We start from the raw sequence: 27,845 nt of genomic DNA, 5'->3' as shown, positions 1-27,845 counted from the left end.
AACTAACACTTTCTTACTCAAACAGGTCAAAACATGGCTGTCCAAAGAATGGGATGCTTGCCAAAACATCAATCTGTGCTGAGTGCCATACTCATTATCCTTCCAGTGGTGGATTACAACTCGGGTCTCCTCAGGAGGTGACTGATGTGGAACAAACTGTACGACTGTCTTTGCTGTTTGGATACGTGTGTAAGTTAACGGGCTACTGGGAGAAGATGAAGAGGCTTTTGCAGAAAAATGAGGATATCATGGGAAGTGCTGCTGCTAACCATTTGGATTATATTGCTGTCTGACACAGAAGTTCTGCAGATTACGTAAGGTATGCTTCTCCCTGACTGTTGCAAAAACACGGTCTCATATATCAAAATATTAAGCACATTGTCTAAATTTTAAATAAACTTGCTTTTTAACCTGTTTTTTTCTGTCTTTGCCTTGGTGTTGATGTCTATTAATAGTTTTGAGTGGTGTAATCACACAGAAATGCCTTACTAATGGTTTGTCAATGTGCATATCTGTAGTGTCGAAGGAACAACTGAACATGAAAATATTTGTTTATAGAGTTAGCCGATATTTTTAAGGTAATTTCTTCGTTGGGTCTAAGGAGCGCATAGCATCTCTAGAGAAAATTGGACTAATTGACTTTCCTTAAAAATATGTTAAAAACAGCTTAAACGAAGCATTTTCCACAGCTGTGATCTTCCACATAGCCAACTTTGTTTTAAGGCATGTTACTATTTTGAGTTGAACTCAAGACTGCAACATTCTATTATTTAACCTCTCTTCTCCCAAGTAGTGACAAAATGCTTTATGGACAGTTTGTGTGAGAGAGCAAATAGAAGTCTTTAGCTTAAATTTTCAAGGAATGCTTTTGTTTCATATGTTTTTAAAGTATGATTTAAATGCTTTTTGCAGACTGTGTTTGCATCGTGAATGTCCTAGTGCTGTGAGGCTCTCTTGGATGCAGACAGGATTATATGAGATAACCAATGTACAAAACAGAAATGAAAACTAGTGGAGACAACAAGCTGTCAGAGAGTTGTTCACAAACAACACATTGTTTAAGAACCTAGATATTAACAGCTAATCCAGTGATGAGGAAATTATTGCTCCCCTTGGTGAGCTATTGAAATCACAAAGCAAATTTTAGAACTATTTAAAAACTGATCAGTTTGCACCTGTTCTGTGTACTTCTCAGTTACAGCTGAAAATGAATGATATAAAAATTGTTGCTTTTGCTGTGTATTTCTGCTCATTGTATTGGTTCATCTCTAGCCCATATGTAGGGCAGACAAATATTTGTAATCTTAAGAAAAGTGCTGAGCTGGCTGGCCTACTTTGGAGCAAAATAGGAATCTGAACAAATAATCACTTGTTATCCCTTCTAGTTGTAAACAGGGATACAAAAGGCAATAAATGCAGTACTAATTTCCTGGTTCTGACTTGTTAAATAAAGACCTAGTCTTAATTTTCTTGATTGTTGAGGACAAGATTTCTGTTACTTACTAAATGCAATTAAGGTACATTTAGATTTTTATTCTTAATTTTGTTCTGCATCAGTACTGCTTTTGAACTTTGTATGACTTAAGTTAGCGGTATGAGAGTCTTTAATTTGAAGTCTCAGGAAAGGAATGTCCCACACTGTTTGTGGAAAGGGGAAGAGAAGAATAATAAGTGGATTGTAGCGGATAAGAGTGTTTGGAGCTGCTATCTGGCATCTTATTACATTTTTCTATTTAAAGGAAATCAAATATACAATCTTTTATTTTTCTTTCTGTGCAGATTCTCTTCTTACTCAGTTTCCTCTTAGGCATTTTCATGTCTTTCTGAAAGCTAATCTGTATGGTGGTTATTCTTCATAACAGTGAAGGTGAAAGCCATTCATTTTCATCAACACTGAAAACTGAATTTTTACATAGAGTAAATAGGGGGAACTTTTTATCTTGTCTTGAGAGTTGAAATAGATTGAATGCTGTAGGATTCAGGATACATTGCGCAAATTATGAGACACATTAGTGTTTGTTTATACCTGGAATATTTCTGGCAATGTGACTAAAGTGACAGAACTGTTAAGATATGAAGAGGAAGAATAAAGTTTATCTTCAAATTACTTTGAGCTACTTCCAATAAAACAATGAGAAGTATTCTCATATTCTGAGATATCAGAGGAGAGAGGGAAGGTAAGGTCAGCTAGGAAGCATCTCCATGATAGCTTCCAACAGGGTAGGTGTGCTGTGCTGGTGAGAGGCAAGGCCCTTAAAATACATTGGTCACTCTGAAAGTAATTCCTCCTGTTTTTTTGTTTTTTTTTTTTTTCCCATGGAAACTACAACAGATACTAAGAGCACGATAACACTAATTAATAGAGTGAATTCTCAGCTGCAGAAGACTGTTTTTCAACATAGTCACCACCATTAGCTATGCATTTTTGTCAGCCATGAACAAGGACCTGCATGCCGCACTCACAAAAATCTGCACCAGTCGAGGTGATCCACTGTCACTGTCTCCAGTACTGAAATGCACCGCCCATTGCCTCACTGTGATTGCATCCACTGTTTGGTCTCTATCAACGTTCAACAAACATCAGTGAATGTCAGCTGGTGCCATTTTTTCCGCATAGAGGAATTCAGTGACGTATCTTTTCTTCATACGCACTTCCATGTCAGATGCCATTTTGTCAGACTGGCTCAATTGCTGCTGCTGTCTGTTATATGGCAAAAAATGTAACAAAATATTGGCAGCAAGGTTCAACCTCTACTTCCATACCGCCATTCACCCACCATTGTGGGTTAACATAATGAAACAGGAGGCATTACTGTTGGAGCGGCCTTTGTACTTTCAGTGACTCCAGGCAGGACACAGCAGAAGGGAACCTGACCCTTTCTCCTGGATTGATCCCAGCAAAAGGGTTGTGACACCACTGGTCTTGCCTTGGTGAGGCATGCAGGATTAGTGCTGTGGGGAAGGAGCATTGCCCTAGGAGGGGCGATGGGGAGAACCTGTCCTAAAATGTGTAAGAATCAACCTCACTGCCTCCAGAGGAAGCTGGCTGTGATGAGCTGATGCTTGCAAGGAGATCTTCAGGTCTTCAGTGGGTTGTAACACTAGCTCCATAGAAGGGTGTGATGCCCTCTTCGCGCCCTGGTTTGTTCTGGTGGTTTGTGGTTGCAGTTGGTCCACTTCTTGCTTTGCTTGTGGCTGTCCAAGAAGGAAGTCTTTGCAGGCGTCCTGGGCTTGAGGCTGAGCTCTGAACTCCTACTTACAAGCCTCCCCCGAGGTTGTCACACTGCTAGCAGAACTTTCACTTACCAAACTCAGACCTTCAGAGACATGGTTCCTCCTTTTGGCTATGCTCTCAGTTCAGGAAGTCTGTGTACTTGGTAGTGTGTGCAAATGTCGTGCTCCACAAAAGGGGGAGCATGATCAGCTGAAGTGTGAGCTCCAGAACTCCCAGGTGAGGTAAAACTTCTGAGAAGCAATAGACCCATGTGTGTTCCACTGGTTTCTGTGATGAAACGGAGACAAGGATGATTTCTTGAGACCCTCTGCCTTTCTCATTTCCACAGGAAAGACTAGGTCCTGGCACTGCAGGGTGTAGGAGTTTCCTTTTCCAGCAGCTCTACCAGAGAGTCTTTCTTGGCATGTGGAGTACAGTTTGAGAAGCAGATTTCAGAAATTTGATTGTTTCTCGCTGAAAAGGGGAACAATCTGAGGAGTAGTGTGTAACTGGGAGGAGATGGACAATGGGAAGCACTGACTCCAGTCTACAAGGTGAAGGCAAGTTGGGAGCTAGGCGATGTGGTCTCTCCATGTGCAGATGTTGGGAACAGCCTCACAGTTCCCAGGGATGTGGGTGAGTTAGTAGCTTTGGCTCCAAAGATAATGGTATTACTAACTTTTTTTTTTTTTTTTTTTTTTGGTCTGTCTTGTTTTTTCCTTTATTTAGCCCAGTGCTGATGGAATCTCATGAGCTGTATCACTGAGCTTGATGTTTTCTTTTTTACTCTGCTTTCACTTGCTTTTCACTTTATGGAATAACTTGAGGTACAACAAAACCAAAATCAGTATTGGAGTAGGTTTGTTTTTTCTTTGTGTGAGCAAATTCCAGAAGAGAGGAAGGATTGTTGGCCAAGGTTAGACAGGGAGTTGCTGCTTGAAATCTGTTACAGTAATGGTTCAGAAACACTGCATGCAAACATATAATGAAGTTTCCACACCTTGTGAGGTACTTCATGTAAAGTATTATTACCTGTGTCAGAACAGAGGCAGAGGCATATGTTTTCTGTAATACAGTTTCTTTTCTCTTGATTCTGTTTATGCAGCAGGAAGATTTCTGACTCACTAGCAGATACTATTTTGATTATTTCTTTTTGCTTGCATTTTCATAACATGAAACTTGTCACAAACTATTTATGAAGTCTGATGTAGTGTGCTATTGTGCTTGATACCTTGACCTTTTTGTGATTAAAATGCATAGACATGGCTGGGTTAGGTAGAGGGAGACAGGTGAGGTAGGATCCTTTCCAACCTTGTGATTCTAAGAATCTATGATTCTAAGTGCAGAGTCTTTATTCATATATATGAATATCTTACATTAGTGAGAAAATACTGTGTTTGATTCTGTACAAAGAAGAAAGATGAAGAAAATGCTCATATCTAATCTAAATGTGCTTGCTCCTGCTAAAAATAGCAAAATGATTAAACTTTCTATATAGTTTATCAATAGTTAAATACTAAAATAAGCTATTCTTCCCTTTAGGTACAGTATTGCCATAGTGTGAATTATATTGCATTTTGATATTTAAGTGTTCCAGTATTGATATCTATCTATCTATCTATCTATCTATCTATTTCCCCTTAAACATTGATCCTAAGGCATTTTGTCCATGAAAAGTGCTGCATTAAGACCTGCACTTGAACATGAGTGTAGTGTTGTTCTGGATGTGTCTTCTGTTGCTTCTTCAGTGAAGTAGAACCATCTATTTTTGTGGGAATCCTTACAGGCATGGCAGGTGGATGAGGTGGTGGTGTAGTGGTGAAGGCACACAGTAGTCATAAAATGTAGTAAGTGGACATTATGAATAGGTATGCTGGGTGGATAAAGATGCGGTTTGATTTAATTATGAGCTAGCAATGTCAAGTGAGGAAAGGAAGTGGCGAAGAATCTTGAATGCAAGGGCTGGTAGCTGGTGATTGATGTGGTAGAGAGGAGAGAGGTGGATATTGTGGAAATGGATTAGAAGCTATTGTCATAATTTATGTGCCTGAAGGCTTGTGCCATCAGAGTATTTCTAATGGAAAAATGTAGTGAAATCTTTAAACGTCTGTAACACAGGTTATAAATATCACAGGGATCAGCAGTATTGGCTTCTTTATGGTGGATGATAAAATTGTTTCTGCTTAATGCTGCATGGTGAATTGAAGTTAACTTTAGCACTGCATGTTTTGAGTAAAATTTGCTCCAAAAACAACTCTTGTCTTCATTTGAGGATATGAGTTAGTCTCTGCTGCCTGGTTTTGCAATATTGCTTAAGGCAAGGATTCATTTAGGTAAGTGGTTCAGGGATTGCATATGCAATTTAAAGATTATCTCAGAGCTGAGATTTTGTGTGGCTGCTTGTTTAGCTATCTTTCAGAATTTGCAGGCTGGCTTTCAGTTGGTATTTCTGTATTACTCTGTGTGCATACTCTGAAAATAATAAAAGAAGATACCTATACTATGCAGTGAGCACTGAGGTATATGCAAACTGCTACTCTTGCTGTGCATAGCACAACACCAATCTGTGCACTACATTAGGTCCAGAATCACAGCACTGCTGGATGCGATCTATTAAGTGCTGCGTCTCAGCTGAGCTTGCATATTTGTGATTTCACTTGTGTTGGTGATGAGCATGACCCGAGCCAATATAGCTCCTTGGGTACCATGGTGGGATGGGCGTGTGGGCTTGGTTGTGCTTTCTGGAGTTGCTGCTGTTTGACATCTTCAGGCTGCAACAGTTAGAAACTACAAAGATGTTAGACAAAACAGTCTTGGTAAAGATGAAAATTTTCAAGATGAAGGATGTGCTTTCCTTGTCTGAGATTTGAGTTTGCCATATTTGCAAAGTTTTGTCATGCAATATCGGCTGCTACTCTATTTATTCGAGCCCTTGGATCTTTGGAGCATGTTTAAGAATTGGTTCTTAGTGAAAAACAGACACTGGAGGTGGTGGTTCTGGTTCACAACTGTCTGTGTTCACTGCATTGCTTTTTTATCTTTAAATTTATTTCATTTAATTTCTACACTTGAAAAAGAAGCATTGAAAAACATTACTAAAATCAACAGTTTTTTTCTTTATCATGCAGATATCTTTCAGCTTCAGGACTTATAAACATTGTTTTCATAGCCTCTTAATCTATGCATTTTGCTGCTTTATCACTTTAAAACTTCTCTTTTGTGTGAGGTTAAAATCTGTGTCCTAGATCTTCAAAAGACTTTGATGAATGAGCATTTCCAGCCTTATTTATTTGATGATTTGAATGTACTGTGAAAAACTGTGTTTAAGTTGAGAGAAAAGTTGAGTGATTATTGCTTCTAAAGCATAAACGAGAGCACAGCTTGCAAAAACAAATTAGCCTGTAAAAAATCTATGTTGTCAACTCAGTTACTCTCTAGACATCAGCTATTGGCATTAGCTGGAAAGAGATTAAGGTCTTTCTCCTGCAGGATTTCCAGCACTCAGGCGGTGGAGGTAGGAGGCTACACCCTGACTTATGCTCATGACAGTGGTTCATTCTACACTTGCTCATAGAACTGAAAAGGGAGTTTTGAAGGCAACAAGAGCATAAAGTCACTCCTTCTCCCTGAAGAAATGAAGAAATGAACAGTGTGCTTAACATTGGTTTTGGATCACACAGTGCATCTGGATGCAAGATTATGTAGATTCCATCTCATTCTGCATGTTTTACATAAGGAAGGTGTTGAGTATGAGCTTAAATGTGTTTTAGAGTAGTATCTTACAATTACCCGTGTTTTAGATGAATTTGCACGTGTGCACACGCCATGCTTAGATGAATTTGTTCATGTGTGTGCACACCATACTTACAGCCCAAAACTAAAGGAGTGGTGCTGGAAGCATCTTCATGAAGGGGACATGATTTTTTTCCCACTTCTGTTTGAAGCAATGGTTCATGCATTCCCAGCCCATGCTTCTGTTGTTTGTGTTAGTGCTATTCTTTGCTGTGTTCCCTTTTCACTTGAGTTTTTAGCTACTTGAAATATACAACCTGTTCCAATTTACCAATTTGTTTCTTAGAATACATCCTGTGTGCAAATCCTTATCGGTCAGAAACATAATGGAAAAGTGACTATTGAATTAGTAGTGATCAGGGGTATACTGAGAGAATACCACTATAATTAGTTGTAAAATACTTTATCTCAGCCTCAGGCATGCTGCTAACTCCTCCTCTTCTCCATCTTTCTTCAGAAGACATTGCTGAAAAGCAGTGGGGCATATCTGAAGCAGAACTATGATAAACATTAAAAAAATAGTTTTTGGTAGTTGACATGGCTTAATTTTTATGTCTGTGTATATAAGTGTATATACATATGTTCGTTTGATAGAATTGCTTCAAATTAAGCAGAGTGTAAAATTTGAAGTAGCTATAGAAACCAGTATTTTGTTGTTTGTGGTGTTTAAATACTTCATTTTAGCATCCTTAATAAAAATTATTCTGAGTGCCACCAAAGTGTTGTGTGCTTGCTGTGGTCTTGATGCATTGCAGGTGTATTAGTGACTGTGTTTGAGGCAGGTGGAAGGGTGTTCTCAAAGGAAGACCAGAACCGTTCACAAATTGATTTCTGTCCTTTTGTGAATATGAAGAAATCAATCTACTGCTTTGACCTTGGATTACACATTGCAGTTGAAATAGTTTTTTGCCCTGAACTCAGCTGCAAAGGACAGTGAGTTAAGATGACAAATCTGAGAGAGTAGGGCAGAAAAAGAGGGTAAGAATACTTTTGCAGACCTGTATGCTTAAGACTGCTGCCCAGTGTTATGCATATTCAACTGTGTGTGGATTTTTTTTTGTTTTTAAAGTGGGGGTACAGTGGTTTGTTTTCACTCTTAAACTCTAAACATTTCCAGGCTGAAGAGAACTGTGAAGGTAGACACTGTTATTTCAGGTCAATGCCTGGATTAACTTCTTGGCAATAATTTGTTATAGATCATATACAGCCATCACTGCACAACACAGAAAGTGAACCAGAGTACCTCTAGTTCTGCTCAGGCAAGATCAATTTCTTCCACAGAAAAAACAGAAGGAGAGGCAAGGGTTGCATGTGGCATAACAACCTCTTGCCAGAAAGATCTGTGGTAGTACCTATTGTGGAGTATGCAGTTAGTGTACCTAGTTTCTCTGTGAAGAGGACCAGTGTGCACTCATCGGAAGATTGGCATATTCACTGGACTATTAGTGTTGTAATATGTATTTTCAGTTATTTTTGATTTGAACTTCCATTTATCTTTGTGTTTAAAGATGAAAAATTGAGACTGAAAAATACTGCTCTGATATCTGCACTTGAATCTACATTGTACTTTCTGTGTAGTGGAGCTGGCAAAATCTATAGGCACTAGTGTTTCTTTCATTTTCATGTTTTCCAAATGGAGAGGGGAACAAATAATTCATTAAGCATATTTAATTTTTCTTATAAATTCTGTGTGGCTCTTGTCCTGCATTGATTCTCTCATTCTTGGATGGAGAATTATTAAACTAGATGCACGTGCCTTATTATTCTATGTTGAAAATGCTTTCCAAAATATTCAGCATAAAAATTCGGGATCAGTTAATATTCATTTTAAAATGAAATCTCATACTTTAAGGATCACAGTCTTTTGTTATGGGAAAACTATTAGTATAAAAGCCTTTGTATCTTTAACTGAAACAGTCCCTAATTTATGCCTGATTCTTCTGCTAGGTTAATGTTAATTAGTTTAACATATCACTCATAAAAAATGTCATAGTTGAGTCACTGTATAGGTAACAAATCTTGCACTGGCTGGCAATGAAGAAATATTGCCTCTATTAAGACCCACACTTAAATTGTGGAATCGGTGAGGACTTGTGACATTTTGCAGTCACCTAGCTTAATGCATTTTAATGCCTTCAGTGGTGTGAGGTTTTTCTTGGAGGATGGAGGAGAAGCAAGAGAGGTGGACTCTTCAGAACATACAGCACACTGTATGGTGTAGGCTATGCCAGGAGAGAAACCTGATAGGAATTCTAGCTCAGAGAGGAGTTACATCTGCACCATAACAGTGATCTAACCTTCAACAAATCTGTCCTGTGTTCAGTTACCTAAAGAAAAAAGCATATGCAGTAATGGAAAATACTCATTGTGACTACTGAGTGTCTATTGTGACTCCATAGCCCTTCTTCCAAAATAATTCCACAGTGTCCCAGAGGAGGTGATAATAAGAGTTTGAGATTGCTGTTGCTTTCTGTGCCTGGGGAAGCCTGAGAGATCTTAGGTCGGTGGAATTGGACTTGAACAGCTTAGGGAGGCATTGTCAAGAGACAAAGGCTTCACACTGGAAGTATCAACCTTAGAATGCCTAAATCTCTATTCCTAAGCACTGTTGTGGTTCTGGAGCAAGGCAGTACATTTAGTAGGTGACAGAGAATGGCTGAGTTTAGGGGGATACCTACTGGTACATCTCAGAGATGGTAAACTAAATAAATGTGTCCCCTTGCAAATGGTGTGATTGTGTCCCAGTAAAGTGGATCGCTGTAGCTGGGAGACCAGAACTGTAATGAAATTGATCTGAGAAAAGGTGTTCACTTAGTTATGAAATGCAAGAAGATAAACTGTGTGTGTAATCATCTCACAGTACAGGTAACAACATAACTTTTTAATTTTCCTGCTAAATTCAGCATTTCAGAGCTGAAGAATGACAGTTTTGAAGCAGGTGGAGACAGTGGAAGAGATGGAGCCTTCCCTTGCCACCTTTCAAGTTGTGTATATGCCTTGCTGGACTGCTTTATTCTTCTGTACCCCTGTAGAAAGCAAAGTTGATTCTTTGTTTTAGCCTGAAACTCACTGAAAACATTAAAAAAGTTTTGTCATTCTTTAACATTCTGCTTTACTGCTTATAGCACTGGCATATTTGTTGAGTGTCTCAGAACAGTTAGGTGTTACAGGATGTAAAGCATTTTTCACTTTTAAATGACTGCATTCTTCAGTGCATCACACTGACCACTGAATGGGATACTATTAGTGCATATAGCTACAAACATTAGGTTTTCCTTCACTGGAAGGAGGTCTCTTTCTATGAGCAGGTTGCTTTTGAGGTGCTGTTTTCCTGAGAAGTTTTTTCGTTTTGCTTACTTAGCCTTTTGTTCATTTGCAATTATAAATTGCTAGTGAGACTCTTTTGGTTTCCGTGAGAGTTGAAAAATTGCAGCAAGCAAGCAACTTCTTTCTGCATTTGCTTTTCACCTTGAATTTGCATTAAGCTTTCAGATTTCTTTTAATTTTAACCATGAAAACTGAATACATTACTGTAATTTTATTAACATCAAAAGGTTTCAAATTGTTCACGTGTAGCTCTTAAAACTTATAAAGCAGCAGTTTAATACTTTGAAATTCTTAACAGATGCTCAGCTATCTTCTTTGTATTTAAGCTTAAAGCAGAAAGAATTTTAAGTCAGTTATAATAATATAAACCTTTCCCCTTTACTTTGCATAATTAAATATTTTCATTTACATAGCACAAAAGTTTAACATTCCAAACAGGAAAGATAAGCAGGAGAAAAAGGCAGCCTAAGATGCATATTTGACGCATGCAGAGTAGTAATGCACTTGCTGGTAATCTTATTGTGCTTGTTAATAATAATTTTAACTAGAAACCATATGCAAATTCATGTGAATATAGATTGTATTTAATGTGTGACTGTAATTTTTTTTTTTAATTGTGTGCATCTATTGAAGCACTCAGTAAAGTACATCAGAACAGAGCCATGAGTCCAGTATCATTGATATCTTTTCCTACTTGTTTTAAGGCCTTCATTAATAGAGCAGATCTGGGGAACATTAAAGATTTCCATTTATTTGTTCTGTCAAATTAGAAGGATGCAAGAGGTGACCTCAGAACATCTATGTGGAATGGTGTGATCTGGTATGTCTCTAATTCACAGCTGAGATAGGAAAGCCTAAGCTAGAGGTGGTCGCTGGGATTGGTCTGAGTAACGCTGCCTGTCAGATTCACCATCTCAGTGTCAGAGAAGTGTCTCTGGTAAAATATGAGGCCTCTGGTGTTTTCAGGACTTGAGGATCCACGTACAGCTATACTGCTGATATTTGGAGACCCATGTAGGCAAAATATGTCACCAATGGACATGAATCTCTGTTATTTGTGAATAAATTTAATGTAGTCTTTCTTGGCTAGTTAATGAGACTCTTCACTATGCTTGGAAGTAGTGGACCAATGAAGTTACTGAAGAATAAAACGAAACATCTGTGATTCTTGTGTTCCTAAATTACATGATATCTTGATTGAGATTAAATACAAACATGTTAAGGGAAAATGCATTTTTCTTTCTTTTTTTTTTTTTTTTTTTTTTGTAATACCTTTATTTTTAGGTTTTTTTGTTTGCTTAGTAACTGGTGAAGTTTGAGGATATTTGTCCTGATTTGGTCAATGTTGTAGTTCAAAGCAGTTTTGGGACATTTTTCATATTTATTACACACTTTAACTCTTAAAGAAATGTGCAAATATATTGGATGAGTACAACAATTCTGTTAGCTGGAATTGAGAGAGGGTGGATTTCTGAGAAAGGCTTAGATGACATTAAACGCTTCTAAGCAATGAATTCTAAGGCATACATCTAAATGGAATAAGGAAACCAGAGATCCAAGTAAAAGGGAGAGCATCTGTATGCATATGCATGTATGAGTGCATGCATGCTTTCGGGTGGGTGTTAAAGGAAGCTAGTGTATTTATCTTTGACCTTTTATTCACATTTCCTGCAGGGATCCTTAGTTGATGAGCTCTGAGAATTTGTTTCACTTGTGCTTATCTTTGTGCGGTTTTCTGTCAACTGCCTGTGTTCCTTCCATTTGCAAGTAGATTTGTCCCATGCACTATGCAAACCTTTGTGTTGTCTCTTTTGTCTTCTTTGATGGGGTGATGATAAGAGAAGTTCGTAGGTGAGAAAGAGTGAGGATTCAATTTCTAATGCAGCAAAATTTCACATCCGAAAGCTTCTTCTGATAGCCAACCTTTTAATATATTGAGAGTGGATGGTTTTTAAATAAAATCCAAGAGTGCAGGTTATTTGCTGCAAGAACAAGTAAAGCTCCAAGGATACTGACAGTTTTGATTTTCAAAAGCTTGTAAGAATATACATACATTTGTTTTCTTTTTTCTTGCCTCTAACATTGATCATCAGGGAGAGCTGACATTTTCTAAAATGTATCTGGGAACCTTTGAACACTTAAAAGATAATTTTATTGGTAGAAGTGTAACCGGAGGATCATTGTGTTCTTTTCTTAATTTTTGTAATTGCTCAACTTTTTGTGTTAAGAATTCTTTCAGCTCTGTTCCATTCTTGGTTCATTATACTTGTATCACATCTCAGAAGTCCTTAGAAGTTTGTATTATAAGGTAGCTGCTTGGCTCAGAAAGTTATAGTAGTTTCTAGATTCGGGATGTTTGGATGCTTAGGGCTAGTATGGGTATGTTTTAATATATTTTGAGTTAAGTACAATGAATGTATTGGAGAAGTGGTGCCAGTGTTGTAGTCAGACTGGGAAAGTCGTTTCAGTATATGAGTTGCAAACGTAACTCTACTCTTTATTCTTTGACAGAAAGAATCCGTGCTGAATGTTGATATAGAAGATAGGAAAATACCTGTCTGGCTTACTGCATTTTGTTTGCCATCAGTTTATCCTGTGTGCCTTAAATTATTACAGAAGCAGTATGGTGTTGCTTTACTAAGCCTTTCTCTTTCCCTTTTACTAACTTTGACTGTCAAAGACAATTAAAGTAATTGTGTGCTGGTTTCTCATCTGAAAAAAAAAAACCCAACCAACCAACCAAAAAACAAAAAACAAACAAACAAAAACCTCACAAACAAAACAAGCAAACAAAAACCAGAAAAACCCATACCATGCCTGACATTTGGAAAACAATATTTGTAATGCATTCACTTTTCCTCTCTTTATTTTATTGTTTGAGGGCTTAGGGAATGTCAGTGCACTGTCTTATCCCAAGTCATTAGTGATTTGTGGATGACTGCGTCTGAGTTTAACTGTTCTCCTGTAATCCCTGGGGATTAGCATTCTTGGGTGTTTTAATACTGGAGACTACCAGTAGAAACTGCAGTGAATAAGCAAATCCTGACTCATGTGCATTTAATTAATCCTAATGCTGGGGACTTGGTCCAGTAAATTTGTATGTCTGGACAAGTGCCCAAGGGTTTCACTGACTCCTTATTATTTGGGTATTGACCTTTGAGGGTTGGGGAATTAGTGTATGATCTGCATATTACATAGTTTTGCAGGACTCCTTTTAATTCAAACTGGTCCTGCTGATATGGAAAAGGGTCAGAAGAAGGAGATGCCCTTACTTTGTTTTGGAGTAAGATTTTTAGAATGGAGTTTGAAGAATAGGCACCTTCACAGAGGTTTAATCCGATTGAGAGATGGTCGGTGTATCTCATTCTCTTAAGGACTCTGATGAGATAATCCCAGGTAACCCTATTGTAAGCCCTTTTCAGCATCTGGCAACACCACCAGTGAGTGTTGTGATACTACAACTGACTTGATGAGTCGCTTGAGGTTGTCTAGTCCAGCTCTGGATGTAAGATATCTAACTTCAGCTATTTAATAATTTTGAGAGCAATTTTACTCAATTTGAAAAGAGGAGAATGAGAATGAAAAGCTTTGGCATAGAATCTCCTTGTGGTAGGACTTTGTGCCCAGCAGGAGTGAAGATTTACCATGGTAGGGCTGGACAATGATAGGAAATAGTTAAACTGACACACTTCAGTCCATTTGCTGACTAATTAAAGTTGCATTTGCTTGAAAACTCAGTCAGTGGCACCTATTGTATATAGGAAATGAGCATCCTTGATCTGATCCCATTGTGGTGCGATGAAAATGCTTATTTTGCTTTCAGCACTACCTGGGCTTTATTATGCTGCTTCTGTGGTTGGATTCTTTTTCCTCTGTCACTTCTGAAATGCAGGGCAATGAAGTATCAGCCAGATATCAGTTCTCCCTATCTTTTCTTTGAGAGAGAGTGTTTCAGTTAACATCTGCATTGTTTGGGTATTGCCTTGCCTACTCCACTATAATCTTAACATGGTTATTTGCATCTAAGGCTGGTCTGAAAGTGTGAATGTGAAACTGACATTTTGCCTACCTGAAAAAGGGAGGACTTAATTTATTGGTAAGGACTGGGAACAAATCAGAGGCAGGAATACTGCCACTTGGTCTAAGTTTTGTCTTTTGTGGGGGAAAATATACTGACAAATGCATTAGGTTGTGTTTGATATGCAACACTGGAATGCTTACAGTATGCATAAAGACAATGACTGTCATTGGTAGCTCAGGATCTTTATGGTAGGGAGTGTAAGTGGTTTGATTAAATACTATTGTGCCCAAGATTTTACTGAGCTGTTGTGTATGCTTCAGGAAGAGCTCAAGTGTGGTTTGAGTTTGTATCATTGCTTTCTCACAATCTTCTCAGCTTTCGGTGATTTATGGCTTGTGAGCCTTGGACTTGTAAGCATGAAGTGTCTTTGTAGTTAATAATCTCTGTGGATTTTAAGTATCATCACTTTGTGACCCCATGGGAACCCGTATTATTGACTGCGTGCAGAAGCACCAAATTCAACAACTGATCTGAATCAGGTGAGGAAATCTACTGTTGTTTGCTTTGAAACTGCTGTGAGCAGATTGCTCCCAGTGCCTGTCCGTAGCTGTCACAGTAGAGGCCACTGCATCCTGCAAGGACCTTACTGTGTTGACTATCCTCTGTGGTCTCTTTAAGGAGGTTGAGGTGTCACATGTGGGAACCATCCGATACCTTCTATAATTTCATCCTTTGGTCTCCATTTTCCTGTTCTGTTGTGTCCCACTGAGAGTAGAAACTAGATTTATGTATTAATATTGCTTTTTTTTTTTTTTTCTGTATTCTGAATTCACCTTGTAATAATTTATGACGTTCTGCTTCCTTTTTTTTGTTTTACTTTCAGGCTGCTACAGAGAATAGGACTAGCCTATTCTAATACAATAAGCTATTGTTGTCCCAGAACTTTGCTCCTTCTGATGGGGCTAGTAGCTGTGTAAACAAAGGGAAGAATGAGTATTCCCTGCTGTCCTCCTACTCTACATATACACTTTTATTGTCTTTTATTGAATTTTACCTACGGTTTAAATCCTGGAGTCACTGAAGATACTGAAAACTTCTAGAAATTAAGGAAACATTCTTCAGAATAAAGCCAAAAAACAGTTGCCCTTGCAGAGCTGCCCTAGCTGACAGGGCAGACTGAAGCAGAGCTGGAGACCCGTTCCCCAGGGGTCAGGCAACCAACATGAGAGTCAGCAGAGTAGGGCAGTCTGTCCTCCTGTAGGTTTCAAGTACGGCAGTGCTTTCCTGTTGCTCCATCCAGTGTAATGAAATCAAGGAGAATGTGGTATACTGCTTACTGAGAGGTGCTGATGGAACAGAGAAATTGAAGACAATTTTTCTGTTTATTTCATCATTACTGTTTTGATATGCATCTGTTATTTCCAGACTGATGTATTTTTATTATGTTTGGTTTCTGATAATTTCACAGGAGAAAGCAAAAACTACTCTTATCGGCCTAATCAAGGGACTAAACTTTTTAAGTAGGCTATATGTTCTGGGAAGAGGGAAAAAACCCAACCATATGCTTCAAGTAGATTTGGAAAGAGCCTCAAACTATGCAAAATATGATGGAAAAAAAATATATATATTTTGTTCCATGTTAGCTGAATGGGTGATACAGCACAGTAACATGGAGGCTGCTACCACAGTGTCTAGATATAACCCTGGCAGAGAAGGAAGGGTGCAGATATTAATGGGATTTGTGATGCAGCAATTGAAAGGAGAAGCATTCAGAACAAGGTGCGTCTCTTTGGTTATTACAGGTATCAGAAGTATTTTTACAGTCATCTTACAGTGTTCAATTTGCAAATCCCATAAAAACCCACGTATTACCTGGTTGTTGCAAATGTTTTTCTACAGTTCTTGATTAAAAAAAAAAAATCAAGTCAAGTTACATTCCATTCTGTTTTTCTGTTAGAAATCATGCATCTAGTTTAAGTATGAACTTCAATCACTACTTCAGAGAGCAGTCAGACAGTGTATTCCCATCTTGTATTACCAATGTAAGTTTCTCAGTTTTAAACAAGATTTTAGTTAAATGCATTTGAATTATGATTCTTTAAATGTTAAATTTTGAAAAAGGATGTAATATTCACTTAGGATCAAAAAGTTAAGAGAAAGACCAGAATGGTTCTAAACTGGTCCCAGAAGAATGGGGTTGCTGAACAAGCTATTAATTCTTACGTATCACAGAAAGAAAAGGCAAATCATGTCAAGGAGTCCATTTTGGATATAGGTGGAAAAATGAGCTCTGAGCTAAGTAGGCAAGAATTGTTTAAATTAGTGTTGCTAAAAATTTGGACTTCTTTCATCCCTAGAAATCACATAGGTGATAGTAAACAAAACAAATGCTCTGTAAATTCTGTGAAAGTGAGTTTAAAGTACTTTGGATTCAAATATGTAAAGACAAATCCTGAGTAACCCCATCAAATGCATTGGTGCATCAGTGTGAAACATAGAAAGTATCTGTTAGAAAAGATGTGGAACTGCATTCTGATCTGTCTTAGGCCTGTTGAATTGTTGAACAGCATCAGTGGAACATGGGTTGTCACCTGCTGACACTCTTCAAAAAGAAGCAAGAGAAGGAAGTCTGTCTGCACTGTCAGAAACTGATGTCAGTCACTGGGGGTTGTATATACAGAGAGAAATAAGGCCAAAAAAAAAAAAAAAAAAAATCCAGTTCTGAGGTGTTCTCATTGCATGAGAAAATGATGCCTGGCTATGAAGAGAAGCTTTGGTTTCCAAGATGCACCTTAGGTTTTTTTTTTGTTTGTTTGTTTTTTAAGACTTTTTGTAGAGGTGTGTGTATCAGTTTAGGACAATAGGTGTTACCTCTGTAAATCCTAAAACAGCAGGAGGGAAAAAGCACTTGGGCAAAATGAATGAATCAAGTGGGCTTTGGGGAGCAACTGTGAAAAATTGGGAAAGAAAATGAGAATTACTGAGCTTTGGTTGAGTAGTACCAGTAACGCTGACCTCCAACAGAGGATTTAGGTGTCAGCGTCCATTGCACAGACTGTATTAAAAGAGGCAGCAATGGTCAGCGTGTAAGTATGCTGACCATGCCAGTGATGCTCACTTGGTATTGTTTGCTTTGCAGGGAACTGCACTGAATCTGGTAAGAACTTAGCTCTGAGTTTGTTTTGCAGCACTGTTAGATTGGCATTCCTGGTATTTCTCTTCTATAAGGCTGCTTATTGATGGCAAACACTTTGTCCTGTGCCGGATACCCTTTACTTGGGGTGTGTGCTGTTACAGTGTCCCACAGTCATCATCCTCTGGCACCTGCTCTGCAGATATCATGTGCTCAGCTCATTGAGAATGAGCTCAGTTCATAAAGAAATGAGCATCAGTAGCCATTCACATGGGTATTTAGTTTCTACATTTTCTATTCGCTACTCTGAGGTCAGTAGCCTTGAATACAAATGGGCAGAAGTCAGCAAGGCTCATGTTAAAGCAGGGTTTGTATGGCTAGAAAAATGCCTTCTTTTTTTGAGATTTGGAAGAACTGCTTACCTGTGCTTGCTTTTCTAATTTTTCTGATGGTGCTGAAATGTCGCAAGCAAGCCACAGGCACATGGCCCTTTTGCCACCACTCTTAGCACTGGGTGCAAATAGCATTTTCCAGGCTATGTCTGTGTTGCAGGGCTGTCTAAAAGAAGGGAATATGCTCTCAGACCTCATTAGGGAGAGTGATGGATGGCTCAGCTGCAACATGCCCTTTCCCCTTTGGAGTGAGCATGGGAAGGAGAGGGATCCTGGGAAGCTGTCAGCGCTTGGGAGCTGTGTGGAAACCTCTGTGTGCTGGGTCACCGAAACAGTGCTGAAGAGAGAAAATGAGAAAAAAAAACTAGAGCCCTGCCTGTCCAAACAGGATCCCTTACACTTTCCAACGTGCAAGCAATGCTGTGTCCAATGAATCAGACCCTGACCATGGAATCAAGTGGGAGTTGAACATTGCATAAGTAGCAGATTTATTAAGAGCGTTTTTCTTGTTCAGTAAATAAAAATGATTTCTGTTGAGTTGAATTAAGCATAATCTGTACCTAATGGAGATTAACATTTTTTTGTTGTTTCTGATTGTTTTTTTTTTTTTTTTTTTGTGTGTGTGTATTTTTTTTCTGAAACAAAACCAAACCATGCAACCAAAAAACATTTAAAGGAGCTCAAATCTGAAGTTTATTTTCAATAGTAGTGCTAAACTTTCCGACTGGTGTGTTCTGCTCTAGTGCTCATGTATCACATGAACCCGGTGACATTCAACATAAGCTGTGTCTTTTTGGATTTATGCAATGCAGTATTTCTCAAATTTGTAGATAATGCTTAAATAATCCAGCAAGTTGTTTCTAACTCTCATTCCTTTCCCTTGTCCAGAAGAACAATATGGTTTGCATGTAGTCCCATTTAAATCGAAATGAAGGCTGTCCTCTGTTTCCAGTTCCTTTATGTATGGAGGTGGAAACTTTACATATTGATTGGTGTCAGAGATCAAAAATGATGACATGGTGTTATTAAGTTGGGCCAAAAAAAGAAACGTATTTCTGGAGAATTTTAAAATGTATTTATTTACTTGGACAAAAAATCAAGTAGCTTTGAATAGAAGTTATTTAAACTATTTATAATGGGTTAGACTTCTGCTTCCATGTTGTAGCTAATGTAATTACCTAGCTCAAGTTGAGGAACTTTTTATAAAGTGATGACCTTAATTGTGTGCTCTTCTTGGATGATGAGAAAATACTCCCAGTAATAGATGGAGAAATGTGTTAGCTCAGAGTTTGAGAAATCAGTTTTCTTCTTAAAAATAACACGCCTTGATTTTCCTTGCTGCATCTATGAGTAAGTAAGGACATGATCTTTAAGGCCTCTTTGAAACTAAGCCATTCCTTGATTCTATAATTCTATGATAGTACACAAAGACTGCAATGGAAACGGTCCCAGTAGAGGATTTCAGTGTTAGGAGTGAGACAAGATAATCAGTGCATGCTCTCTTGTACTCTCATGGAGATGCAGGTGGAATGACATTGTCTGTTGCGCGTTTACCTTTTCTAGTGCACAATGTAAATGGCATTTTTGTTACTTCACTTAGCCCTATGTTTGGTTGGATGCAATTTGCCAGTGCAAAAATAGTGAAACTGAAGTTCTATTTCAATCGCTGTCACCTTAGAAAAATATTTCTTCTTAAAAAAAAAAAGAAGAAGAAGAAGAAGAAAGAAATCAGTACAGCTGAAGGAAGAAATGCTAAATAGAGAATCAGGATGAGGCATTGTTGGCAATTTAGTTCCAAGGTGGTCTTTGTACAAAATTGGTGGATAGATTTCACTTCTTCCTGTTTTTTTTCCTTTTCAGTATCCAAATGCATCAATGAAATCACAGAAGTTGATTGCATGAACAGGGAGAAGAAAGCTGTAAAACATTTGCACTTTTACTTAGAGATAAAAATAAAATATTATTTCCCTTTCACAAAGACCATCTGATCTAATTAAAAAATATATCTTTTTTGAAGGAAAAGGATGTTCAGTATTTCCTTGAAATAATGTTGAATTTGAAATTGACAGGAGAGATGAGCTTATTTAAATTTCGGAAAATTATAGTTAAAAAAGTATTGGTAAATTTACTGTGGAACTTTTAGAGGAAATCTGTTCAAATCACGAGAGGCTGCTGGATTTTTGTCTGCTGTGTAAGCATTTGACAAATGCAACCTGCTCATACAGAGGGAATATCTCTTCTCCATTTACTTCAGGATAGTAGCTATTCCTTTCAAAATTAGGAAGCAAATTGGAAATGGAAGACAGAAGAGCTTGTGAGATGAAGCCACTGATGTAGTTAATCAAATTCAGTAAATGCAGATAGAATTTCTGGCAAATTGCTGAAATGCAAATTGTGAGGATAATAACTAATTTCAAATCAAAATGCCTTAAAGGTCACTAATCTGAGAATAATTTTTCCTGAAGGAAAACAACTCAGCACAAATACAAAGCAGGCTTGAAATACATATATATTTTGATGGGTGCGAAAAGTGGTTAAAACTTGTCTTTAAGTCCCTTGACTTAAATCATTTTAATGTGATCAAAGTAAGAGTCTATGAAGGGCCATTCCTTTTTATTTTAATAACTACAGAAAAAAATAATATTTTTCTCATTGTCTTTTTCCACCTTTTATCCTCCTCTCTGAAGTTTAGAGACTCATTTAGAGCCTCAGAAGGCTCTGGAGAGACCTCATTGTGATCTTCCAATACTTGAAGGGAGCATATAAACAGGAGGGAGAATGACTGTTTACGAGGGTGGATAGAGATAGGACAAGGGGGAATGGTTTTAAACTGAGACAGTGAAGATTTAGGTTAGTTATTAGGAGAAAGTTTTTCACTCAGAGAGTGATGACGCACTGGAACAGGTTGCCCAAGGAGGTTGTGGATGCCCCATCCCTGGAAGCATTCAAGGCCAGGCTGGATGTGGCTCTGGGCAGCTTGGTCTAGTGGTTGGTGACCCCGCACAGAGCAGGGGGGTTGAAACTAGATGATCATTTTGGTCCTTTTCAACCCAGGCCATCCTGTGATTCTATGATTTCAATGGGTCTGAAGATGAATGAAGAATGGATCTTAAAATCTGCTTGTGCACCTCCTCAAGGCCATGTAATCTCACTGAATTTACTGGCATTAAAAGCAGGGCAGAAGTTAAGGATAGGTACAAATATCTGTAGGATATGAACATCACTTCTTTCTCTCCTTGCTTGAAAAGAAATGTTAGCTAAGTGAGCTGTGAATATGGTCTCCAAGATTCTGTCTGAAGAGTGTTTTGCCTCTTTTTCTCCCTTTCACTCTGCCAATAAAGAGTTTTCTTTTTGTATCACAGGATTTCGTTTGTTTTTCAATAAATAGGATGTTTTATTCTGAAAGGATATTTAATTTCCTGTAGCTCAGGGAGAGAAACAGTGAACAGAAGTAAGGTGACAGTTTATAAAACTTTGAAAATAGGATTAAAAACTGAATTCTTCCACAAAACAAACAAACAAACCTTTTAGATGTTTCCTTTTTCTGTCTCCTGTTTTGCTCTCCTCACTTTCCCTTCTTCACAACCAAAAAGGTCAAACCAAACGGAGCCCTCCCACTGCATCCAGACAAGTAGATAACACTTACGCACTTTGCTTTCTGAATCTGTTGCTGTGCTGTCTGCAGTATGCTGGTAGACCTGTTCATGCAGCAGGGATAGAATAAGTATCAAGACCCTAACTTTAGCAAAGCATTTAAATAGGTGGTTATATTCCTTTCTACTAAGGCCAGTAGCAAGATTTTTTTTTTTTTTTTTTTCTGAATAAAAGTACAAATCTGAATTTGAATATGGGATATGAAGTACTTGGTGTCAGTCAGAGCTGGTGGATTAACATGTTTTCTGTCTGGAGTTTTTATTTCTGATACTTCACTGATTGCAGAGGTGGTTCTGACAATTTGATGTGCATTTAGATATTTTGCATACCCCAAAGCAAAGTAGTCATTCAAAAGAAAAAGGTCTGGAAATAATTTCATGATGAATCTAGTAGGGAAGTTGGTAAGCTTGAAGGCTGGTAAACATCTTGTTGCTAGTAATTCAGGCATGTTCTTATGTGTGTCTAGACATTTAAAATGTCTCAATGCTACTGAAAGGATAAAAGTATTACTTGTTGGCAAGATGAACTGAAAATACCAAGTTGTATTTCAGATATCAAATTCCTCCTCAGTCTACTTTTCTTTATTATAATTTAGTGCAGTGAGAAGCCAAGTAGGTTTAATGAACCACACAGTATTCTACTGGACAATCCTCTGTTTCTTTCCTAGAATCCCTGTGATAAGGCCTGTGATGAATACTGATGCCAAAATGCAGTGCAGTGGCATACCCAGGGCCTGTGCTTTCTGTGTGGCAAGGTTTCCTTCTGTATTAACAAGAGAGATGGCAATATTTTATAGTTACTAGTTGCTTTGGGCTCTTGGCAAGGTGTCATGGTAGTGTCTGGATAGATGACATTTGGATCTGTCTGTTTTACAATAAAATGCTTTGGCACCATATTACCTGGGGCTTGATAAGAGCAGAAGAAAGGATGTGGTGTGTACTCTTCAAATGGAAATGCTGTAGAGTGTATTAATCAATATTTAAACTGCATCATGGCTTGGCTGAAAATACTTTCTTAATTGTTAGAATTAACAAAAGCGCTGTAAATATAAGTGTAGATGGGGCAAATGGCTAAAACCCACTATCTTTAGCCATAGAGCTGTTAGGTATATTTTTTTTTTAGAAAGAATGTGAGTTGCATGTGAACACCAGATAATTAAAACTTATTTTTTGTTAACATGTTTATGAACGGCTGGATTTAGAGTGGAAAACAATAATGAACCAGCGCTGTTTTCTATTCATTAGATTAGACAAGGTCAGGAGCCGTAACGGCACTGCTCCACAGCCTGACTCTGCTTAGCAGTGCTGAATATGATGAAATCGTAACAGCAGTTTAAAAACACATGGCTACAAATAACTTGTCTGGGTTGGGTGATGCAGCCTCCACAGAAATCTTTACATCTGGAATGTGTGAATTCACGAATACCTCCTGTTAATTATGCTGTGTGACATTTCTAAAGCTAAATAAGAATGATAGTTAGCTATGAATCATATCTTGCCACACTGAAATGCCAAGCTTCATTTTATTGCTGTAAAGATTAAGGCCAGTAGAGTGGTAGTTATTCTCAGCATCAGAATTTTTGCTACTGTCAAACTGCTGATACAGCATTTGTTTAATATAAATGAACCTTTGCAACCTTATAAAGTGCTTTAAATCTAGAAAAATTTATGCTGTATCAAAAGGTTAATCCTGACAAATTATTGTAAATTATTTCCTGTCTGTGCAGTGCAGGTGCAGTGAAATTAACTCTCTGTGTGCGGTCCAGTGACTGTTTCAGGGGATTGAAGTGCACTGTTCCAGGTGCTGGCGGCCCTAAGGTGGTTGGCAGCAGCTGGGGGTTGGTCTGGCAGCACTGTTGCTGGGCTTGCCTTGGGGTGTGCCAGTTATACGGGGGGTAACGTATCTCACTTCTGTCAACACAGCATTTTGGATGGACTGCGTTCCAGTCTTGTTCCCCCAAAGAGTGGAAAATGAATACTGAAATAACAGCATCAAACCTCAGGATGTAAATGCTTCAGTGAATCAGGGCCTCTGGCTTTTTTATTTTCATTTTTATTTTTTTTAAGGTTAGCATTCACTTCTGATCTGGAGCGTTGCATTCTTGATCCTGCTGCTAATGGAGCATGGAAGAAAATTCAGTCTCTAAAGTCCCGAGTTCTGGGTAACCTTTCATTGCTGCAGAAAATCCTGTTTCAGGCATTTAAGCGCCGCGTGGTTAACCAACCTCATAGCTCAAATTTAAGCAAGTTCTCATAGACTTCCATACCTGTCACTTCCTTCTATTTTTATTTTGACTGATAAATTTGAAGAAGTGTTACTGAAGTTTTCAATCACAGCATGAAGTCAGGCTACGGTGCAGCTTGCATCTGTATAACTACTGTGTCTGCATTAACTCGTATTCTTAAATTTCTATTATAGTGTACAGAAAAAAAATCTAAGTACACAATGGGTACGCTTTGAGGGAATTGAAGTAAGCTTCTAAAGATTAGGATGCATTTTTATGGTAGCTCCCACGTAGGTATTCAGACATGCAAATGCTCTATGCAGGATGTGGCACTTTCTGTGCATCCTGTAACAGTTTCTAGACACCTGAGAAATGAAATGATGAGTTAAAAAGTGATGTACCTTCTGCACTGTCACGGTCCTGAGTCTTACGTTGGCAAGCATTAAATGACCCTTACACAAGGAAGCCAACTCAATAATATGGAAATATAAGCTTTTCTGATATTATTTAATAATACATTTTGCAGTGAGACTTGCTGTATACCCCAAAAATCTAGGTATTTGCTACCTTTCAGTCTCTCTTTTTCTCTCTCCCTCTGTTTTTATCCCCAAGGGGAGAAATATGCATGTAAGAGGCAAATGCAATAATGTTGTGACAGAAGCTTCACTTTGCTGTCTTGTATTCAATGAAATCCAGGGAGTGTCCAGTACATGCAGGCCTGCAACTAGGAGCCGTGTAAACTCAGCCATAGGCACTGTTCACCTCTATAAGAGGCTGTTTCAAGATGAATGCTGGGCTCAGTGCTCTCTGTCAGTAGAGAGGCATCCCAACCCACACAACTCACCTTCCCAGAGTGCCTTAACCATCCCCTTTGCATAGCCTGGTTTTGTACGGAGTGTCATTTTGCTGAAGCCACGCCAGCGTGTAGAAGGGAGAGCAAGGGCAGCCTGTGGGATGGTGCAGGCTGCGGTCATGGTGCTTTCGGGGCCAGGGAAATGGTTCATTCCTCTTCTTAGTCCAACAACTGTTCATATTTTTAGCTAACAACTGTTTCAGCTTTTTACTTCCGCTAGTCTGGCTGGTGATGCTTCTCTTCTGCAGCATGTTTTTTTCTCTCTCTCCTCTTGATTGAAGACCTCTCTTTGTAACCTCCTATTGTATCTACCCAATTCCATAAATTCTTCTTCTGAATTCCTATTCCTTCCCCACATAAAGACCCTTATTCTCAGAGGGGAGTGCTTTTCTCTGGCCTCTGGGCAGCTGTTCTATTCAAAACTTCTCCCCTGGAGTAAGAGGCATCCCACAATTCATTGCTTTTTTTTTTTTTTCTTTACCATGGTGAAAGCTAAAAGAATGTTTAACAAAGACCTACAATTTGTGGGGAGGGGAGATGTGAGTGTAACTTTGTAGTTTCAGAAAACTTTTGAATAATATAATTGCCTACAATGTTTTTTCTACTGTCCATTGCTACTATTTAAAGAATATTTTTTGAAAACCCAATCACTGTTTATAACTGACCAGTAAAGAAATAAACATGCAGAATTTGATACAAGCATCTTATTTTGGACTTCAGAGGGTGAGTCATGTATTTTAAGTAGTTAATATTTCAAACAATTGATTTTTTATTTTGCATGAATTTAAGGCATACTTTATGTAGTGAGGATTGATCACAGATTAATGGATTGTGTTGTATTTTGAAGATGTTTGGAGGTCAAATGTTATGCAAATGTAAATTGAGGACAATAAGTTGGTGAAATCTTTTTTTTCTTTCTTTTTTTTTTTTTTTCTGTTATTGCATTTATGCCTTAAAGCCAATGGCTTTTAAAAATTCTTCTGCATGTTTGGTAAATACTGTTTTGATATTGGGAATCATTTGTGTGTTATACAGGTTTGGAACAGGATATTCATCTCATGTTCGTTACAGAACAATACGCTGAAATTGGTGATTTGAAAAAATGCAATCAAATTTAAAATTATTTTTGTCTCTGTTTACATAGTATGTTGTCCCAGTTTTATTTGTCATATAACTGTTATCCCAAAGCAAGATGAGGAGAAAATACTTTACATATTTGGCTGGTTCTATGGGTGCCTGTGAGAGACTTTCATGTGCGTTGGGCCCTGCTGTGTGCTTGCAGGGGCCGCTTGCTTTGAGTTTCCTCTGTGTGAGAGACTTTTAGCAGTGACTGGGGGCCTAGTGAAAGCACTGCCAGGTGCTGAAGGGATTTAATTCCAAATGCCGACCCTATTTTTGCTTTTAGGTCAGGTCGTATAGGAGGACAGGCTGTCGTGTGACCCACAGGGGCCTTTGGGCTGAGTGCAGGCGCTGGGCCTAAGCCCTGCGGATGTGCTGGATGCTGAGCCCATCTCCAGGGCAGCCATCCCACAGCCTTCTTTCCCCAACTTGCTGCCTGAGCACCCTGCCATGGAGGGGGGAGCTGGCAAAGCAGGCCACAATGGCCGCATTGTTCGGCCGGCCACAGGCATGAAGAGGCCTTAAACAGGAGCTTTCCTGAGCCTGCAGTCTATTGTGCCACAGCCTCATGGAATGAAAAGTCCCTCGGTGTTCGTTAAAGGGAGTTGTGTCATAAACGCTTCTTGTGTGAGATTCTTAGCTCTCGCTATTTCAGAGGAATAAATAATGAATTAATTGTTTTTTAAAACACTCAGTGAATGTACAGAAAACCATTTAAATTGGTGTGGACGGCGCTGTGTGAAACATTCATGTCACACTTTGCCACCACCGCAGCACCAAGGGCTATTTTTTTCCTCTGGAGATGTAGTCAGCCTTTTGGTGACCACTGGACTGTTGTGCTCATAGCTCCTATTTTTTATTTTGCAGATGTCTGTTGCATTCATAGATACATGGCTCACATATAATTTCTTTGAGTAAGCTCGTTCACCAATTTTGCAAATCCAGACCCATATACCTTTTTTGTTTGTTTGTTTGTTTTTTTGTTACTGCTAATACTAGAAGCCTTTTTTTAACTGCTGTGAAGGATCAAAGTGACTTAGAGAGCTCTGCTGTGCTATGGCTATGTGGAGGCTTGCACTGTGCATGTGCTGCTTGAGGAGCCCTGATGTGGAGCTGTGGAGGAGCTTTGTGAAAGGGAACGTCTGACTACCAGATGCATTCGAAGCCAGAGCCACTGAGCGTTACTCCATCTGCCTTGAGAAGAGCAGCAGGTTTTTTTTAATGCCTATGTGTTTGTTACGCAGGGGGAGTGGCTATATGTTTACTACAAGTCCTCATTAATTTTGTGTACCCCACTGGAGTTCTCTAGTGTAAGTGTGAGGAAATAGAACTCACAATGATCTCTTTTCTTCCCTCAAGATACAGGACTCTTACTAGGGTTTTCTGTCATCCTTTTGCTTTATCTTCCCCTCCACCCTTAGTCTCCTTGTGTGTTAAGCTTTGACTTCTGCCAGATGCCTTCAGGAATCTCATGGATGTTAGTGTACCTGTGCAACAAGAGCCTGGATGTTAGGCAGGGGACTGAAGGCACCAGACAGCTGCAAAATTGTTTTCTTGCTGTGCTTCCTGGGCGAGCGTGGCCTGCGGGTACAAGGTGGGCTGCTGCTGGAATAGCAGGGAATGTGAAAAATAAGGCATTCTTTTCTGTAGTGCCTAGGCACTGTCTGTGCCCCTGTACTTGCAGTCTCCTCTCCAGTGAGTGACAGATTTCTGTGGCTTGATGGAGTAGCCAGCAGCAAATTCCTAGGACCTGTAGAGGGCTTTGGAAAAATGTTTCAACAGCGCCCAAAGATGAGATAGCAACTTCTAACACTCAAGTTCAATTCTCACCAATTCGTTTCCCAGTTAGTGCCAAAGACTTTCAGATCCCTTCCCTGTGTATGCAGTGGTTGTGTTGTACTGTGGCAATTACGTGCTTAAGGTGTTAGCTGCTTCCAGGATCACTAGAACGAAAGTAACAGACACAGATCCTGATGAGAGAAAAGATGTGGCTGTGGATTTTCTAACATATTACAAATAGTAGTTTAAACATAATTTTAATGTAGATATACTTTTCCATTTTTCCTATCTTTAAAAGATTTTTTTTTTTTTTTTTAATACAGAACTTCAGGTTGGG

At 38.7% G+C, this 27,845-nt stretch overlaps 1 long non-coding RNA gene across 50 annotated transcripts in view; it reads left to right on the top strand.

Annotated features, from left to right (window-relative positions):
• Nucleotides 1-27,845, top strand: part of LOC124417794 — a 320,851-nt gene that overhangs the window by 3,212 nt on the left and 289,794 nt on the right. For all 50 annotated transcript variants that reach the window (XR_006936143.1, XR_006936185.1, XR_006936174.1 and 47 more), the window contains exon 2: nucleotides 26-319. This is a non-coding gene — a long non-coding RNA (uncharacterized LOC124417794). The remainder of the gene's footprint in view (nucleotides 1-25; nucleotides 320-27,845) is intronic.

This window comes from Gallus gallus, chromosome 2 (genome assembly GCF_016699485.2).
Source record: "Gallus gallus isolate bGalGal1 chromosome 2, bGalGal1.mat.broiler.GRCg7b, whole genome shotgun sequence".
Classification (NCBI taxonomy): Eukaryota; Metazoa; Chordata; class Aves; order Galliformes; family Phasianidae; genus Gallus; species Gallus gallus.
This window is presented reverse-complemented; position numbering and strand designations above follow the sequence as displayed.